Source organism: Arachis stenosperma, chromosome 1 (genome assembly GCF_014773155.1).
Source record: "Arachis stenosperma cultivar V10309 chromosome 1, arast.V10309.gnm1.PFL2, whole genome shotgun sequence".
NCBI lineage: Eukaryota > Viridiplantae > Streptophyta > Magnoliopsida > Fabales > Fabaceae > Arachis > Arachis stenosperma.
Genome location: NC_080377.1, coordinates 39,301,564 through 39,320,455, shown reverse-complemented (window position 1 = coordinate 39,320,455; position 18,892 = coordinate 39,301,564). Strand labels below are relative to the sequence as shown.

General features: G+C 37.4%; 1 non-coding gene across 1 annotated transcript; it reads left to right on the top strand.

The window, feature by feature from the left end:
• Positions 1-16,100: 16,100 nt before the first annotated feature.
• On the top strand, positions 16,101-16,208 carry LOC130949749 (small nucleolar RNA R71). Its single transcript, XR_009073453.1, has one exon. It is a non-coding gene; the product is annotated as a small nucleolar RNA R71 (small nucleolar RNA).
• Positions 16,209-18,892: the final 2,684 nt, after the last annotated feature.

The following is an 18,892-nucleotide window of genomic DNA, read 5'->3' as shown; positions in this document are numbered from 1 at the left end:
GTGTCCATTGCCTTAGCATTGTCCATTCCAAATCTTTTGAGCAGTTCCTTGCAATATTTGGTTTGGCTAACGAAAGTTCCTTCTTTTCCTTGTTTGATTTGAAGACCAAGGAAGAAGTTGAGTTCGCCCATCATGGACATTTCAAATTCACTTTGCATGAGGTTTGAGAAAAACTTGCAAAGTGATTCGTTAGTTGAACCAAATATTATGTCATCGACGTAAACTTGTACCAAAAGGATATTTTTGTTTTCAATCAAGATAAATAAAGTTGTATCAACCTTCCCTCTTCTAAAACCCTTTTCTATTAAAAACTTGCTCAAACGTTCATACCAAGCTCTTGGAGCTTGTTTAAGACCATAAAGAGCTTTCTTGAGTTTAAAAACATGATTAGGATTTTCATAATCCTCAAAACCGGGAGGTTGTTCAACATATACTTCTTCTTGAATGAAACCATTAAGAAAGGCACTCTTAACATCCATTTGATAAAGTTTGAAGTTATAAGAGGATGCAAAAGCAAGTAACATCCTAATTGCTTCTAATCTAGCTACGGGAGCATAAGTTTCGTCATAATCAATGCCTTCCTCTTGATTATAACCTTTGGCTACTAATCTAGCTTTGTTTCTAACAATTGTACCATTTTCATCGAGTTTATTTCTAAAAACCCATTTTGTTCCTACAATTGTTTGATTACTTGGTTTAGGCACCAATTCCCAAACGTCATTTCGTTTGAATTGGTTAAGCTCCTCTTGCATTGCCATAGCCCAATGTTCATCATCAATTGCGGACTCAATGGTAGATGGTTCAATTTGAGAAACAAAAGCACTATATGCAAATAAATTTCTAAAAGTGGATCGAGTTGTTACCCCTTTCGAAACATCACCAATGACGTTGTCTAGAGGATGATCCTTTGAAGTACGCCAATCCTTTGGAAGTGCATTTATTTGTGCTTGTGATGGTTCAATTTCTTCAACGAACACTATCCTTTGTTGAGCTTGTAGAGGCTTCATTTAAATCTTTTTCTTTGTCTTCACCATTCAAATTTAGTGAATCAAAGTTTTCTACATTTTTATCAAAATCTTTTCTAGCACAACAACGGTTAGTTTCATCAAAAGCGACATGAATACTTTCTTCCATAGTCATGATGCATTTATTATATACTCTAAAAGCTTTGCTAGTTAAAGAGTAGCCTAAGAAGATTCCTTCATCAGCCTTAGCATCAAATTTGCCTAAGTTATCTTTTCCATTATTTAGAATAAAGCATTTACAACCAAAGATGTGAAGGTGGGAAATATTTGGCTTTCTTCCTTTGTACAATTCGTACGGTGTTTTCTTAAGAATAGGTCGAATGATAATCCTATTCATAACATAACACGCGGTACTAACCGCATCCGCCCAGAAGTACTTAGGAATATTAGTCTCATTGAGCATAGTTCTCGCCATTTCTTCTAAATGACGATTTTTCCTTTCAACCACACCATTTTGTTGTGGTGTTCTAGGAGAGGAAAAATTATGCTCAATGCCATTTTCTTCACAAAAAGTTTCAAAAAGATTGTTTTCAAATTCTCCACCATGATCACTTCTAATAGATGATATATGCAAATTCTTTTCATTTTGAATAACTTTGGCTAATCTTTTGAATGCTCGAAATGCATCACTCTTGTTTGCTAGGAACAAGGTCCATGTAAATCGAGAGTAATCATCAACAATAACTAAAGCATAGTAATTGCCACCAAAGCTCATAGTCCTAGAAGGACCAAATAAATCCATGTGCAAAAGTTGTAATGGCCTTGTTGTTGAAACAATGTTTTTGGATTTAAAAGAGGCCTTTACTTGTTTTCCCTTTTGACATGCGTCGCAAAGGACGTCTTTTTCAAAACGTAGCTTTGGTAAGCCAATTACTAACTCTTTAGAGACCAACTTGCTAAGATGGTCCATGTTAGCATGAGCTACTCTACGATGCCATAACCAAGTTTCATCATTTTTACTAACAAGGCATTTCACATCATTTGAGGAAACTTCATTTAGATTAATCATGTATACATTGTCAACACGGTGCCCAATTAGCACAATTTCATTAGTGTCTTGCCTTTTTATCAAACAACATTTTGAATCAAAGGTGACTAAGTTTCCTTTGTCACAAAGTTGGCTAACACTAATGAGATTATGTTTGAGACCTTTGACAAGTATAACATTATCTATGGAGGTAGAAGAATTTTTACCAACTTTTCCAACGCCGATTACTTTGCCGGTGTTGTTGTCTCCATAGATCACGTTTCCTCCGTTTGTAGGCTCTATTGCGGTGAACTTTGATTCATCGCCGGTCATGTGTTTGGAGCATCCACTATCAACATACCAATTTGTATCCTTAGCTCCAACACGTACCTACAAAACAATTAAAATTGGGATTTAGGTACCCAAGTGAATTTGGGTCCTTGATGGTTAGTATGAGCATAATGCCCATAAGGTGCCCATCTCGTATCTTGACTACGAAAGTTTATATGTTTAATTCTAGTAAAGCATACGGGTGCTATATGACCTACTTTATTACAATAATGACATATGACATTTGGATTATGCATCCTATGCATGTTTCTAAATGGTTGCCTAGGTTGTTTCCTAAATGCAACATCTTTTGATCTATATGCATTGTGATTATAATTTCTAAATGAAGCATGTTGAGGAGGATGTTTAAAGGCTTCATTCCTTTTAGGCATGCTTGCCTTTTGGGCTTGCGGTTGCCTAATAGGAGTTTTAGTATTTTTAAATTTTCCTTTTTCAAAACCTAAACCTTCCTTATTATGAACATGCTTTTGGTTTTTCAACATTTTATCTAAGTTCTTTGAAGATTCATTGAACTTAGCTAAAGTGTTCTTAAGATTTGTAATTTCATTTTCATGCATTTTACAAGATTTGTATGGATCACTACTTGTGCTACACTTATCTTTTCCAAGATTGATATTCTCGTTTTTCAACATCTCATTTTGTTTTAAAAGATCCATATTCTTTTCTTTAGGAGAGAATAATCTTGGGTAAGTTTTGTGTACACCTCAAGTAAGGCATCATATTCATCTTGTAAATTAAAAGAAGTGGAGTTGTCATCACTAACCTTTTCTTCGCTTGCCATTAAGCAAAGATTTGCAACCTCGTCGTCATCGGAGTCGGATTCATCCTCGTTCTCCCATGATATGTATGCTTTCTCCTTCTTCTTAAATTTCTTGTTTTTGTCCTCCTTTTGAAGTTTTGGACAATTGGGTTTGATGTGTCCAACTTCTCCACACTCATAGCATTTTGGTACCTTTGTTTTGCTCTTGAAGTTTTTCTTCATTGCAAACTTATTGAATCTTTTAATAAGAGTGCAAATTCTTCATCTCCTTCTTCTTCATTATCATCACTCTCTTCTTGTAGTGATGTTGTTTTAAGGGCGAGACTTTTCTTCTTGCTTTCTTCACCTTTTTGTCTATTTAGCATAGTCATTTCATAGGTGAGAAGATTACCTCGTAGTTGATCAAATGTAAGTTGATCATAGAGCCTTCCTTCCACAATGGCGTTCACTTTGGAGTTCCATTTTGGTGTAAGGCTTGTAAGCACCTTGGTCACAATTTGTTTATCATTGTATTTTGTGCCAAGCATGCTTAGATTGTTGAAGACCTTGGAGAGTCTTTCAAGAGCTTCTTCAATGCTCTCTTCATCTTTCATTTTAAAATTTTCCCATTCATGAACCAACATAAATACCTTTGATTCTTTAACGTGGTCGGTTCCTTCGTAAGTGATTTGGAGTTTATCCCAAATCTCTTTAGCGGTTTCACATGTAGAGATCTTCATATAATCATGCTCGTTAAGTGCACAATGAATGAAGTTGATGGCTTTATCATTCATTGCCACTTTCTTCCAATCATCGTCACTATATTCATCTTCTCCTTTCGGTACTTGCTTTGAGACGGAGACTTCTCCTTCTTTAGCGCTTGTTGTCTTTGTTGGAATGTGATTTCCATTCTCAATCACTTTCCAAATTCTCACATCTTGAGAACGGATCCAAATTCTCATCTTATTTTTCCAATAAGAGTAATTTGTTCCGCTAAAAAGAGGAGGTCTAGCGGTTGAGTTACCTTCACTAGTGTTGTTGTTGTTAAAGCTTGTGCTTGCCATGATCTTTTCCCTTAAACGGTTAAGTCTTTCAAAGGGTTAAGCTCTGATACCACTTGTAGAACCTATGCACAATTACTCAAGAGGGGGGGTGAATTGAGTATTGCAACAACAATGAATCTTTTTGCGAAAGTTAAAGACAATATACAAAAGTGTTATTGTACTAGTATTTTTCCAAGAGCTTAACTCAATTGCTAAGCATTTATAAGGAGCTTTTACTTTCCAATAGACACCAACTCAAATAAATTGATCAAGCTTTTCACCAATCGGACTTAAGCTATTCCTTAAGTACTTACGAAGCTACTTTTCGATCACAATTTATTTGCTCAAAGGTAAAAGACAATAATATTAAAGAGATGAGTTTGGAGAGATGCAAACGCTATTTAGAGTGGTTCGGCACAATCCTTGTCCTACGTCCACTTTCTTTCTCAATCGCTATTGAGAAGTTCCACTATTGCCAAGCTTCAAGGTGCTCGCGCAAAACCTTTTACAATCCGAGTCCTTAGTTTCTAACACCTTACGGTATATGATCACCACTCGTATACTAACCCACTCCACTTAGAGATACCTTCTCTAAGATTTGCCTTGAGTACTTAGTATACCTCTTTGGTATCCTCACCGACTATAGTGTTTATAACTCTTGACTCAACCTTGGAGATCACACTCCAATTTACAAAGTGTACAAGAAAACAATTCTCAAAGAATTGTTGAGATGAAATGAGTACTCTCTAGAAGAGTGTATGATTACAAGTTTAGCACTATTGAACCAATTGATATTGCTCTCTCAAATTGTGTATTATAACACCTTAAAAAAATGTGTAGAATGAAAGAATATGAACAAGATAGTTTGCAAATCCTCAAGTATGTGAAATAAGGCTTCAATCCATCTATTTATAGACTCCCCAAACCTTAGAAACGTTGGGGAGTTAATGGGATGGAGCCTTTTTGTCAAAACTAGCCGTTTTTTATGTTTTTGAATCATTTGCATCGATGCATAACACTTTGCATCGATGCAAATGTGTCTTTGAAGCTGAAATTTGAATTTTCAGCTAGGTTGCTGATGAGCGGATAATTTATACGCTTTTTGGCATTATTTTTAAGTAGTTTTTAGTAAGTTCAAGCTACTTTTAGGGATGTTTTCCTTAGTTTTTATGTTAAATTCACATTTCTGGACTTTACTATGAGTTTGTGTGTTTTTCTGTGATTTCAGGTAAATTCTGGCTGAAATTGAGGGATTTGAGCAAAACTCTGAAAAAGGCTGACAAAAGGACTGCTGATGCTGTTGGATTCTGACCTCCCTGCACTCGAAATAGATTTTCTGGAGCTACAGAACTCCAATTGGCGCGCTCTCAACGGCGTTGGAAAGTAGACATCCAGGGCTTTCCAGCAATATATAATAGTCCATACTTTATTCGAAGAATGACGACGTAACTTGGCGTTGAACGCCAAGTACATGCTGCTGTCTGGAGTTAAACGCCAGAAAAACGTCATGATCCGGAGTTGAACGCCCAAAACACGTCATAACTCAAAGTTCAACGCCAAGAAATGCCTCAGCTCGTGGATTGATCAAGCTCAGCCCAAGCACACACCAAGTGGGCCCCGGAAGTGGATTTATGCATCAATTATTTACTCATGTAAACCCTAGGAGTTAGTTTATTATAAATAGAACATTTAACTATTGTATGAGATATCTTTTGACCACTTTAACTCATTATTCATTCGGTCACTTGATCATGGAGAGGGCTGGCCATTCGGCCATGCCTGAACCTCTTTTGCTTATGTATTTTCAACGGTGGAGTTTCTGCACACCATAGATTAAGGGTGTGGAGCTCTGCTGTACCTCAAGTATTAATGAAATTCTATTTTCTTTTATTCAATTCCTCTTTTATTCTTATTCCAGATATTCATTCGTACCCAAGAACATGATGAATGTGATGAGTCAGATAACCCTCATTATCATTCTCACTGATGAACGCGCGTGATTGACAACCACTTTCGTTCTACATGCAACAGAGCTTGAATGTGTATCTCTTAGATTCCCCAACAGAATCTTCGTGGTATAGGCTAGATGGATGGCGGCATTTATGAGGATCCGGAAAGTCTCACCTTGTCTGTGGTATTCCGAGTAGGATCCTGGGAATCCGGAAAGTCTAACCTTGTCTGTGGTATTCCGAGTAGGATTCCGGTAATGAATGACTGTGACGTGCTTCAAACCTGTAACCTGCTGGGCGTTAGTGACAGATGCAAAAGAATCAATGGATTCTATTCCAGTAGGAGCGGGAACCAACCGGTGATTGGCCGTACTGTGACAGAGTGCGTGAGCATTAGCTTTCACTGCGAGGATGGGATGTAGCCATCAACCATGGGTGATGCCTCCAGACTGGTTAGCTGTGCGAGTGACAGCCGCATAGGATATTTCCCCGAGAGGAAGAAAGTAGCCACAGCTGATGGTGAACCCCTATACAAAGCTTGCCATGGAAAGGAGTAAGAAGAAGGATTGAGTAGAAGCAGTGGGAAGGCAGGCGTCCTTGAGTCACACAGCATCTTCATATACTTAACTGATACCTCTACTAACGAATCTACATAAGTATTCTATCCCTTTTATTATTTTAATTTTATTATTTGAATCTAATTAAGTATCATGTTTAATCCGCCTGACTGAGATTTACAAGGTGACCATAGCTTGCTTCATACCAACAATCTCTGTGGATTCGACCCTTACTCACGTAAGGTTATTACTTGGACGACCCAGTACACTTGCTGGTTAGTTGAACGGAGTTGTGAAAATAAACAGTGCCCTAAGAGTAAACATCCTTAAAGTATAAAGAACAAGTGATCACAATTTCGTCCACCAGTTGCATCGATGCAAACATCTTTGCATCGATGCAACAAGTCGTCGCATGCTTTGCATCGATGCAAGATGAGTGTGCATCGATGCAAACCTTAAAGAATGGCTTAAAACCACTTCAAAATATTTAGGATTGATCTCAAACTTGTTGGAGTCAATTCCTATGCTTTTGTACCTTTGAAAACAAGTTTTAAACCATTTGGCTAGCATCGAATTGCAAGATGTGCATCAAAACATTTTGTGAGTGTGTGTTGAGAGATTTAGCAATTGGTTCTTAACAAGAAGTTACCTAAGTCCTAAGACACTATACTTGTCTTCAAATGTTGTGGACTTGAGTTTCTTGTTGTTGTTGTGTTGCTTTCAACTCTTCATTCCTCAACGTTGAATGTTGGTTGATCTTTCAACATGCTTGTTCATTCAAGTTGTTTGTTGGTTTGTCTTTCATGTCGTTTGTTGGTTTGTCATTCATCAAAACCTACGAATACAAACTTCGCATACAAGCAACATGATTTACAAAGAAGTGGCATGACAAGAAGTTGTCATCCAGAGTCTTTGAGCCAGGACAAAAAGTTCTGCTCTTCAACTCTAGGCTCAAACTATTCCCAGGAAAACTTAAATCCCGATGGAGGGGTCCATATGTGATTACAGAAGTGTCACCATTTGGATATGTTGAGCTTCAGGATACTGATTCTGATAAAAAGTTCATTGTTAATGGACAGAGGATCAAGCATTATCTTGAAAGCAATTTTGAGCAAGAATGCTCAAAACTGAGGCTTGAATGATTCTCAGTGAAGGTCCAGCTAAAAACAATAAAGAAGCGCTTGCTGGGAGGCAACCCAGTGATTAGCAGGTTATATGTTTTGTTTAATAAAAGTTTGATACATATTCTCAAAGGGGGATCATCAAAGTTGAAGGAATTCACAGAGTTACAGAAGGATTCAGTGCAAAAAGCAGAGAAAAGGAGCTTGCTGGCGAAAAAATGCCAGTAAGGGGTACTTTGGGCGTTAAACGCCAGAATGGGCACCATTCTGGGCGTTTAACGCCAGTAAAGGTGCCTCCCTGGAACCAAGTGGATGACCAATTCAAAAGGTGTCCCAAACCAACTCAAGAGGGGAGATCTCAAACCAGTTGCAAGAGGCTGGTTGGACTTCATAGGGCGTTCTATCTTGCCCACTAGTAACCGTTCTAAGGTTACTATCAAGAGAGCAGTGATGATTCATTGTATTATGCTGGGAAAATAAGTGGAGATTCATCATCTGATTGCTTGTGAGATTTACACAATTGCAAACAAGAACTCCACTGAAGCCAAACTGGCTTATCCAAGCTTAATCTCTTTGCTATGTAAAGATGCTGGGGTGAGGATAGGAGTAGATGAATTTATCCCAATTGAGCACCCAATCACCAAGAGGTCAATGGAAGGACAAATGCAAGATAACTCTATCAAAAGGAGGGCGCAGGAGTTCCTCCCTGAACTTCCTGAAATTGACTACTGGACTCGTCTAGAAGCATCTGTTGCCAAGCTGCAAGAAGCTATGGAACAAATTAAGGAAGAACAGCAGAATCAAAACTGCATGCTCTGCAAATTGCTGAAGGAACAAGAGAAGCAGGGGCATGAGCTACAGGAGTTGAAGCGCCAAAAGCTCTCCCTTAAAGGGTCAAATACCCCACAAGTTGAGGGAGCATCCACTTCTCAAAATCAAGGTTGTTGAGTCCTAACTCTGTGATAACCTCTATCATTAGGAGTCTATTTTAGAGTCATTTAAAATTCTGTTTTCTATTACTATTAGTCTTATCTTATATCTATTTTTGAGTCTTGTTCTTAATTCATGATTAATAAAATTTAAGGTTCATGTCTTAAAGCTATGAATGTCCTATTAATCCATCACCTCTCTTAAATGAAAAATGCTTTAATCACAAAAGAACAAGAAGTATAGGATTTCAAATTCATCTTTGAAACTAGTTGAATTAGTTTGATGTGGTGACAATACTTTTTGTTTTCTGAATGAATGCTTGAATAGTGCATATGTCTTTTGAATTTGTTGTTCTAAGAATGTTAAAATTGTTGGCTCTGGAAAGAATGATGGAAAAGGAGAAATGTTATTGAGGATCTGAAAAATCATAAAAATGATTCTTGAAGCAAGAAAAAGCAGTGAATACAAAAAAAAGAGAGAAAAGAGAAAAACGAAAATATATATATATATATATATATATATATATATATATATATATATATATATATATAAATTTGTGATCCAAGACAAAAAGAGTGTGCTTAAGAACCCTGGACACCTCTAATTGGGGACTCTAGCAAAGCTAAGTCACAATCTGAAAAGGTTCACCCAAGTATGTGTCTGTGGTAATACTGGAAGACAAAGTGCTTTGGGCCACAGCCAAGGCTCATAAAGTAGCTATGTTCAAGAATCATCATACTTAACTAGGAGAATCAGTAACACTATCTGAGTTCTGAGTTCCTATAGATGCCAATCATTCTAAACTTCAAAGGATAAAGTGAGATGCCAAAACTGTTCAGAAGCAAAAAGCTACTAGTTCCGCTCATCTAATTGGAGCTAAGTTTCTTTGATATTTTGGAGTCTATAGTATATTCTCTTCTTTTTATTCTATTTTTATTTTCAGTTGCTTGAGGACAAGCAACAATTTAAGTTTGGTGTTGTGATGAGCGGATAATTTATACGCTTTTTGGCATTGTTTTTAGTATGTTTTTAGTATATTTTAGTTAGTTTTTATTACATTTTTATTAGTTTTTATTTAAAATTCACTTTTCTAGGCTTTACTATGAGTTTGTGTGTTTTTCTGTGATTTCAGGTATTTTCTGGCTGAAATTGAGGGACCTGAGCAAAAATCTGATTCAGAGGCTGAAAAGGACTGCAGATGCTGTTGGATTCTGACCTCCCTGCACTCGAAGTGAATTTTCTAGAGCTACAGAAGCCCAATTGGCGCGCTCTTAATTGCGTTGAAAAGTAGACATCCTGGGCTTTTCAGCAATGATAATAGTCCATACTTTACCCGAGATTTGATGGCTCAAACCGGCGTTGCAAATCAGCTTCAGAAATCCCGGCGTTAAACGCCGGAACTGGCACAAAAGTTGGAGTTAAACGCCCAAACTGGCATAAAAGCTGGCGTTTAACTCAAGAAAAAGTCTCTACACATGGAAGCTTCAATGCTCAGCCCAAGCACACACCAAGTGGACCCCGAAAGTGGATTTTCACGTCTTTTACTCATTTCTGTATACCCTAGGTTACTAGTTCACTATTAATAGGACCTTTTGATATTGTATCTCGACCTCATGACACTTTACACGTTTCTTTTTGTATCTTCTACGACATAAGTCTCTAAACCCCTTGGTTGGGGGTGAGGAGCTCTGCTGTGTCTTGATGGGTTAATGCAATTACTACTGTTTTTTCATTCAATCACGCTTGTTTCTATTCTAAGATATCACTTGCACCTAAACTTGATGAATGTGATGATTCGTGACACTCATCATCATTCTCACCTATGAACATGTGCCTGACAACCACCTCCATTCTACTTTAGATTGAGTAGATATCTCTTGGATTCTTTAATCAGAATCTTCGTGGTATAAGCTAGAATTGATGGCGGCATTCAAGAGAATCCGGAAGGTCTAAACCTTGTCTGTGGTATTCTGAGTAGGATTCAAGGATTGAATGACTGTGACGAGCTTCAAACTCCTGAGGGCTGGGCGTTAGTGACAGACGCAAAAGAATCACTGGATTCTATTACAACCTGATTGAGAACCGACAGATGATTAGCCGTGTTGTGACAGAGCGCGTTGAACATTTTCACTGAGAGGATGGGAGGTAGCCATTGACAACGGTGAAACCCTACATACAGCTTGCCATGGAAGGAGCCTTGCGTGCTTGAAGAAGAAGACAGTAGGAAAGCAGAGATTCAGAAGATAGAGCATCTCCAAAACCTCAGCCTGTTCTCCATTACTGCAAAACAAGTATTTATTTCTTGTTCTTTTACTTTTCACAATTAAACCTGAGAATTATTGATATCCTGACTAAGAGTTACAAGATAACCATAGCTTGCTTCAAGCCGATAATCTCCGTGGGATCGACCCTTACTCACGTAAGGTATTACTTGGACAACCCAGTGCACTTGCTGGTTAGTTGTGCGGAATTGCAAAAGTGTGATTGCAATTTCGTGCACCAGCGCCATAGGTGAGAACGGAAGTGGTTGTCAGTCACGCATTCATAGGTGAGAATGATGATGAGTGTCACGGATCATCACATTCATCATGTTGAAGTGCAACGAATATCTTAGAATAAGAACAAGCGAAATTGAATAGAAAATAGTAGTAATTGCATTGAAACTTGAGGTACAGCAGAGCTCCACACCCTTAATCTATGGTGTGTAAAAACTCCACCGTTAAAAATACATAAGTGATGAAGGTTCAGGAATGGCCGAATGGCCAGCCCCCAAAACGTGATCAATAGTCTCCTAAGATGAATAATAAAATAAAACTAAGACCAAAGATATCTAATACAATAGTAAAATATCCTATTTATACTAGACTAGCTACTAGGGTTTACAGAAGTAAGTAATTGATGCAGAAATCAACTTCCGGGGCCCACTTGGTGTGTGCTTGGGCTGAACTTGATCTTTACACGAGCTGAGGCTTATCTTGGAGTTGAACGCCAAGTTGTAACGTATTTTTGGCATTCAACTCTGGTTCGTGACGTGTTTCTGGCGTTTGACTCCAGAATGCAGCATGGAACTGGCGTTGAGCGCCAGTTTACATCATCAAATCTCGAATAAAGTATGGACTATTATATATTTCTAGAAAGCTCTGGATGTATACTTTCCAACTCCGTTGAGATCGCGCCATTTGGAGTTCTTTATCTCCAGAAAATCCATTTCGAGTGCAGGGAGGTCAGATTCCAACAGCATCAGCAGTCCTTTGTCAGCCCTTTTATCAGAGTTTTGCTCAGGTCCCTCAATTTCAGCCAGAAATTTCCTAAAATTACAGAAGAACACACAAACTTATAGTAAAGTCCAGAAATGTGAATTTTACATAAAAGCTAATGAAAACATCCCTAAAAGTAGCTAGATCCTACTAAAAACTACCTAAAAACAATGCCAAAAAGCGTATAAATTATCCGCTCATCACAACACCAAACTTAAATTGTTGCTTGTCCCCAAGCAACTGAAAATAAATTAGGATAAAAAGAAGAGAATATACTATACTTCCAAAAATATCAATGAATATTAATTCTAATTAGATAAGCGGGACTTGTAGCTTTTTGCCTCTGAACAGTTTTGGCATCTCACTTTTTCCCTTGAAGTTTAGAATGATTGGCATCTCTAGGAACTTAGAATTTCAGATAGTGTTATTGATTCTCCTTGTTGATTCTTGAACACAGCTACTTTTTTGAGTCTTGGCCGTGGCCCTAAGCATTTTGTTTTCCAGTATTACCACCGGATACATAAATGCCACAGACACATGATTGGGTGAACCTTTTCAGATTGTGACTCAGCTTTGCTAGAGTCCCCAGTTAGAGGTGTCCAGAGCTCTTAAGCACACTCTTTTTGCTTTGGATCACGACTTTAACCACTCAGTCTCAAGCTTTTCACTTGGACCTGCATGCCACAAGCACATGGTTAGGGACAACTTGATTTAGCCGCTTAGGCTTGGATTTTATTTCCTTGGGCCCTCCTATCCATTGATGCTCAAAGCCTTGGATCCTTTTTACCCTTGCCTTTTGGTTTTAAGGGCTATTGGCTTTTTCTGCTTGCTTTTTATTTTTTTTTTCTTTCTATTTTTTTTCGCAAGCTTTTGCTTTTTCACTGCTTTTTCTTACTTCAAGAATCAATTTCATGATTTTTCAGATTATCAATAGCATTTCTCTTTGTTCATCATTCTTTCAAGAGCCAACAACTTTAACATTCAACAAGATCAAAAATATGCACTGTTCAAGCATTCATTCAGAGAACAAAAAGTATTGTTACCGCATCAATATAATTAAACTAATTTCAAGGATAAATTCGAAACTCATGTACTTCTTGTTCTTTTGTATTAAAAACATTTTTCATTTTAAGAAAGGTGAAGGATTCATGGAATTATTCATGGCCTTAAGATATAGTTACTAAATACTAATGATCATGAAGTAGAGACACAAAACATAAACAAACATATAGCATAAAAATCGAAAAACAGAGAATTAAGAACAAGGAGGTTAAGGAATGAGTCCACCTTAGTGAGGGTGGCGCCTTTTTGAAGGACTAATGGTGCTTTTTGAGCTCCTTTATGTCTCTTCCTTGTCTCTGTTGCTTGATCCCCTAGTGATTTTGGTGCTCTTATCCTTAGTTGCTCCCAATAGTTGTGTGGAGGAAAATATATCCCCTGAGGTATCTCAGGGATTTCTTGATGAGGGAATTCCTCATGCTCTCTTGATGTGCAGTCAAATGCTCTATTACTGAGCTATGGACCCTTGAGATGAATCTCTCTATCTCCCATGACTCAGAGGTAGAAGCAATTGTCTTTCCTTTTTCTTCTTCTTTTTTTTGAGGTTTCTTTGGCCTTAGGTGCCATCAATGGTTATGGAAAAGCAAAAAGCTATGCTTTTACAACACCAAACTTAGAATGTTGCTCGCCCTCAAGCAAAAGAAGAAATAATAGAAGAAGAAGAAGATATGGAGGAGAGGGAGATAGGTGTGTATTCAGCTATGGAGGGTGGCTTTGGGTGGGAAAGAGATGATGGGTGTGAGTGGTGAAGAGATAATAGGGAAGAGAGATTGAGGTGATTGGTGAAGAAGAGAGGATGAATGCTGAGAAGAGGGGAGAATATGGTAGGTGGGGATCCTGTGGGGTCCACAGATCCTGAGATGATCCTGTGGGATCCACAGATCCTGAGGTGTCAAGGATTTACATCCCTGCACCAATTAGGCATGTAAAATGCCTTTGCATGCAATTCTGGCATTCAAACGCCGAAGTGATGCATGTTCTGGGCGTTCAACGCCCATGTGCAGCATGTTTCTGGCGTTGAACGCCAGTTCCATGCTTGTTTCTGGCGTTCAGCGCCAGCTCTCCTCAGGGTGCATTCCTGGCATTTGAACGCCTGGATGTTGCTTGTTTCTGGCGTTCAACGCTAGATCCATGCTCTGTTCTGGCGTTGAACGCCAGCCAGATGCTCCTTACTGGCGTTGAACGCCAGTAGGTCCTTCCTCCAGGGTGTGATTTTTCTTCTGCTGTTTTTGATTCTGTTTTTAATTTTAATATTTTTTTCGTGACTCCACATGATCATGAACCTAATAAAACATAAAAGAACAATGAAAATAAAATAAAATTAGATAAATAAAAATTGGGTTGCCTCCCAATAAGCGCTTCTTTAATGTCAATAGCTTGATAGTGGGCTCTCATGGAGTCACACAGGTGATTAGGTCAATGTTGTATAGTCCCAACACCAAACTTAGAGTTTGGTTGTGGGGATTCAACACCAAACTTAGAGTTTGGTTGTGGCCTCCCAACACCAAACTTAGAGTTTGACTGTGGGGGCTCTGTTTGACTCTATACTGAGAGAAGCTCTGCATGCTTACTCTCCCTTGTTACAGAAGGATAGCCGTGTACCTTAAACACAAGGTAGTCCCAATTCAATTGAAGGACTAATTCTCTTCTGTTAACATCTATCACAGCTTCTGCTGTGGCTAGGAAAGGTCTTCCAAGGATGATGCATTCATCCTCCTCCTTCCTAGTGTCTAAGATTATGAAATCAGCAGGAATGTAAAGGCCTTTCACCTTTACTAACACGTCCTCTACTAATCTATAAACTTGTCTTACTGACTTGTCTGCCAATTATAATGAGAATAAGGTAGGCTGTACCTCAATGATCCCCAGCTTCCCCATTACAGAGAGTGGCATAAGATTTATGCTTGACCCCAGGTCACACAGAGCCTTTTCAAAGGTCATGGTGCCTATGGTACAGGGTATTAAGAATTTGCCAGGATCTTGTTTCTTTCGAGGTAAAGTTTGCTGAACCCATGTATCTAGTTCACCAATGAGCAAGGGAGGTTCACCTTCCCAAGTCTCATTACCAAACAATTTGGCATTCAGCTTCATGATAACTCATAGATATTGAGCATCTTGCTCTCCAGTTACATCTTCATCCTCTTCAGAGGAAGAATAGTCTTCAGAGCTCATGATTAGCAGAAGGAGGTTTAATAGAATCTCCGTGGTCTCTATATGAGCCTCAGATTCCTTTGGGTCCTCAATAGGGAACTCCTTCTTGGTTGGGAGACGTCCCATGAGGTCTTCCTCATTGAGACTCACGTCCTCCCCTTCCTCCCCTTCCTCCTTGCATTCGGCCATATTGACTATATCAATGGCCTTGCACTCTCTCTTTGGATTCTCTTCTGTATTGCTTGGGAGAGTACTAGGAGGAGTTTTAGTGATTTTCTTACTCAGCTGGCCCACTTGTGCCTCCAGATTTCTGATGGATGACCTTGTTTCATTCATGAAACTTAAAGTGGCCTTAGACAGATCAGAGACTAAATTTGCTAAGTTAGAAGTGCTTTGCTCAGAATTCTCTGTCTGTTGCTGAGAAGATGATGGAAAGGGCTTGCTATTGCTGAGCCTAGTTCGTCCACCATTATTAAATCCTTGTTGAGGCTTTTGTTGATCCTTCCATGAGAAATTTGGATAATTTCTCCATAATGAATTGTAGGTATTTCCATAAGGTTCACCTAAGTAATTTACCTCTGCTATTGCAGGGTTATCAGGATCATAAGCTTCTTCTTCGAAAGATGCCTCTTTAGTACTGTTGGATGCATTTTGCCATCCATTCAGACTTTGGGAAATCATGTTGACTTGCTGAGTCAATATTTTGTTCTGAGCCAATATGGCATTCAGAGCATCAATCTCAAGAATTCCCTTCCTCTGAGGCGTCCCATTATTCACGGAATTCCTCTCAGAAGTGTACATGAACTGGTTATTTGCAACCATGTCAATAAGTTCTTGAGCTTCTGCAGGCGTTTTCTTTAGGTGAATGGATCCACCTGCAGAATGGTCCAGTGACATCTTAGAGAACTCAGACAGACCATAATAGAATATATCCAGAATGGTCCATTCTGAAAGCATGTCAGAAGGACACCTTTTGGTCATCTGCTTGTATCTTTCCCAAGCTTCATAGAGGGATTCACCATCTTTTTGTTTGAATGTCTGAACATCCAATCTAAGCTTGCTCAGCTTTTGAGGAGGAAAGAATTTAGCCAAGAAGGTCGTGACCAGCTTATCCCAAGAGTCCAGGCTATCCTTAGGTTGTGAATCCAACCATGTTCTAGCTCTGTCTCTTACAAAAAAAGGGAAAAGCATGAGCCTGTAGACTTCAGGATCTACTCCATTCGTCTTTACAGTCTCACAGATCTGCAAGAATTCAGTTAAAAACTGATAGGGATCTTCTAATGGAAGTCCATGAAACTTGCAGTTCTATTGCATTAGAGCAACTAATTGAGGTTTCAGCTCAAAATTGTTTGCTCCAATGGCAGGAATTGAGATGCTTCTTCCATCAAACTTGGAAGTAGGTGTAGTATAATCACCAAGCATCCTCCTTGCATTATTGTTGTTAGGTTCGGCTGCCATCTCCTTTTCTTGTTCGAAATTTTCAGCAAGGTTGTCTCTGGATTGTTGTAATTTAGGTTCTCTTAGTTTCCTCTTCAGAGTCCTTTCAGGTTCTGGATCAGCTTCAACAAGAATGCCTTTTTCCTTGTTCCTGCTCATATGAAAGAGAAGAGAACAAAAAAAAAGAAGAGGAATCCTCTATGTCACAGTAAAGAGGTTCCTTATTATTAGTAGAAGAAGAAGGGAATAAAGAAAGGAGAATCCAAACACAAGGGTAAGGATTGGGGCAGTGATTTGAGATAAAGAGAGGTGAAGAGGGGTGTTAGTAAATGAATAAATAAATAAAAAAAGATGATAGAGGGAGAAATTTTCGAAATTAAATTTTGAAAAGGAGTTAAATGATTTTCGAAAATAAAAGGGAAGATAAAACTAAAATTTAAAACAATTAATTAATTAAAAAGAATTTTTGAAAAAGAGGGAGGTATTTTTGAAAATTAGAGAGAGAAAAGTTGTTAGGTGGTTTTGAAAAAGATAAGAAACAAACAAAAAGTCAAATAGTTAGTTGAAAAAGATTTTAAAATCAATTTTGAAAAGATAAGAAGATAAGAAGTTAGATAAGATATTTTGAAATCAAATTTTTGAAAAAGATAAAATTTTGAAAAAGATATGATATAAAAAGATATGATAAGAAGATATGATTAAAAAGATATGGTTGAAAAAGATTTAATTTAAAATTAATTACATAACAAACAAGAAACTAAAAGATATCATTCTATAATTTAAAGATTGAACCTTTCTTAACAAGAAAGTAACAAACTTCAAATTTTTGAATCAATCATATTAATTGTTAGTGTAATTTCGAAAATTATGACATAAAGATAAAAAAAAGATTTTGAAAATCAATTTAAAAGAAATTTTCGAAAATATATAAAAAAATGAAAAAGATTTGAGTTTTGAAAAAGTTTTGAAAAGATAAGATTTTTAAAATTGAAATTTTGACTTGACTAACAAGAAAACAATTTATTTTAAAAATTTTTGACCAAGTCAACCCAAAATTTCAAATTTTTGAGAGAAATAAGGAAAAGATATATTTTTTTATTTTTGAATTTTTAATGATGAGAGAGAAAAACACAAATATGACCCAAAACATGAAAATTTTGTATCAAAACCAATGATGCATGCAAGAACACTATGAATGTCAAGATGAACTCCAAGAACACCTTGAAGATCATGATGAACATCAAGAACATATTTTTGAAAAATTTTTGATGCAAAGAAAACATGCAAGACACCAAACTTAGAAATCTTTAATGCTTGGACTCTAACAAACGAAAAATGCAAATGATAAACAACAAAAAATACAAAACAAGAAAACATCAAGATCAAACAAGAAGACTTACCAAGAACAACTTGAAGATCATGAAGAACACCATGAATGCATGAATTTTTCGAAAAAAAAATGCAAGAACAATATGAATATGCAATTGACACCAAACTTAAAAATTGACTCAAGACTCAAACAAGAAACACAATATATTTTTTTGTTTTTTTTATGATTTCATGATTTTTTGGATTTTCTTTTAATTTTTTCGAAAAACATATAGAAAAAAAAGAAAATAAAAAATCCAAAATTTTTAATAAGAATTCCAGGAATATTTCAATATTAGCCTAAAGCTCCAATCCAAGGGTTGGGCATGGCTTAATAGCCAGCCAGCTTTAGAAGATATAAATCAGACATGTAACAATTGATGTTCCAATTAACTTGCCTCTATGCTGATGGTTTTGAAGCCTCAATCCAATTGAGTTAGACATGGCTTTACAGCCAGCCAAGCTTCAACATACTTTATGAAACACTAGAATTCATTCTTAAAAATTTTGAATAATTTTTCGAAAACAAAGAAAAAATTTTGAAAAATATTTTTGAAAATTTTTTGAAAAAATAAAAAGAAAATTACCTAATTTGAGCAATAAGATGAACCGTCAGTTGTCCAAACTCGAACAATCCCCGGCAACGGCGCCAAAAACTTGGTGCATGAAATTGTGATCGTCAACAATGGCACCAATGAACTTGGTAGCGCTCTCAAACGTGAATCACACTTAGTCACAACTCCGCACAACTAACCAGCAAGTGCACTGGGTCGTCCAAGTAATACCTTACGTGAGTAAGGGTCGATCCCACGGAGATTGTTGGTATGAAGCAAGCTATAGTCATCTTGTAAATCTCAGTTAGGCGGATAGTAAATGTTATGGAGTTTTCGAATATTCATAATAAATAAGCAAAAAATAAAGATAGAGTTACTCATGTA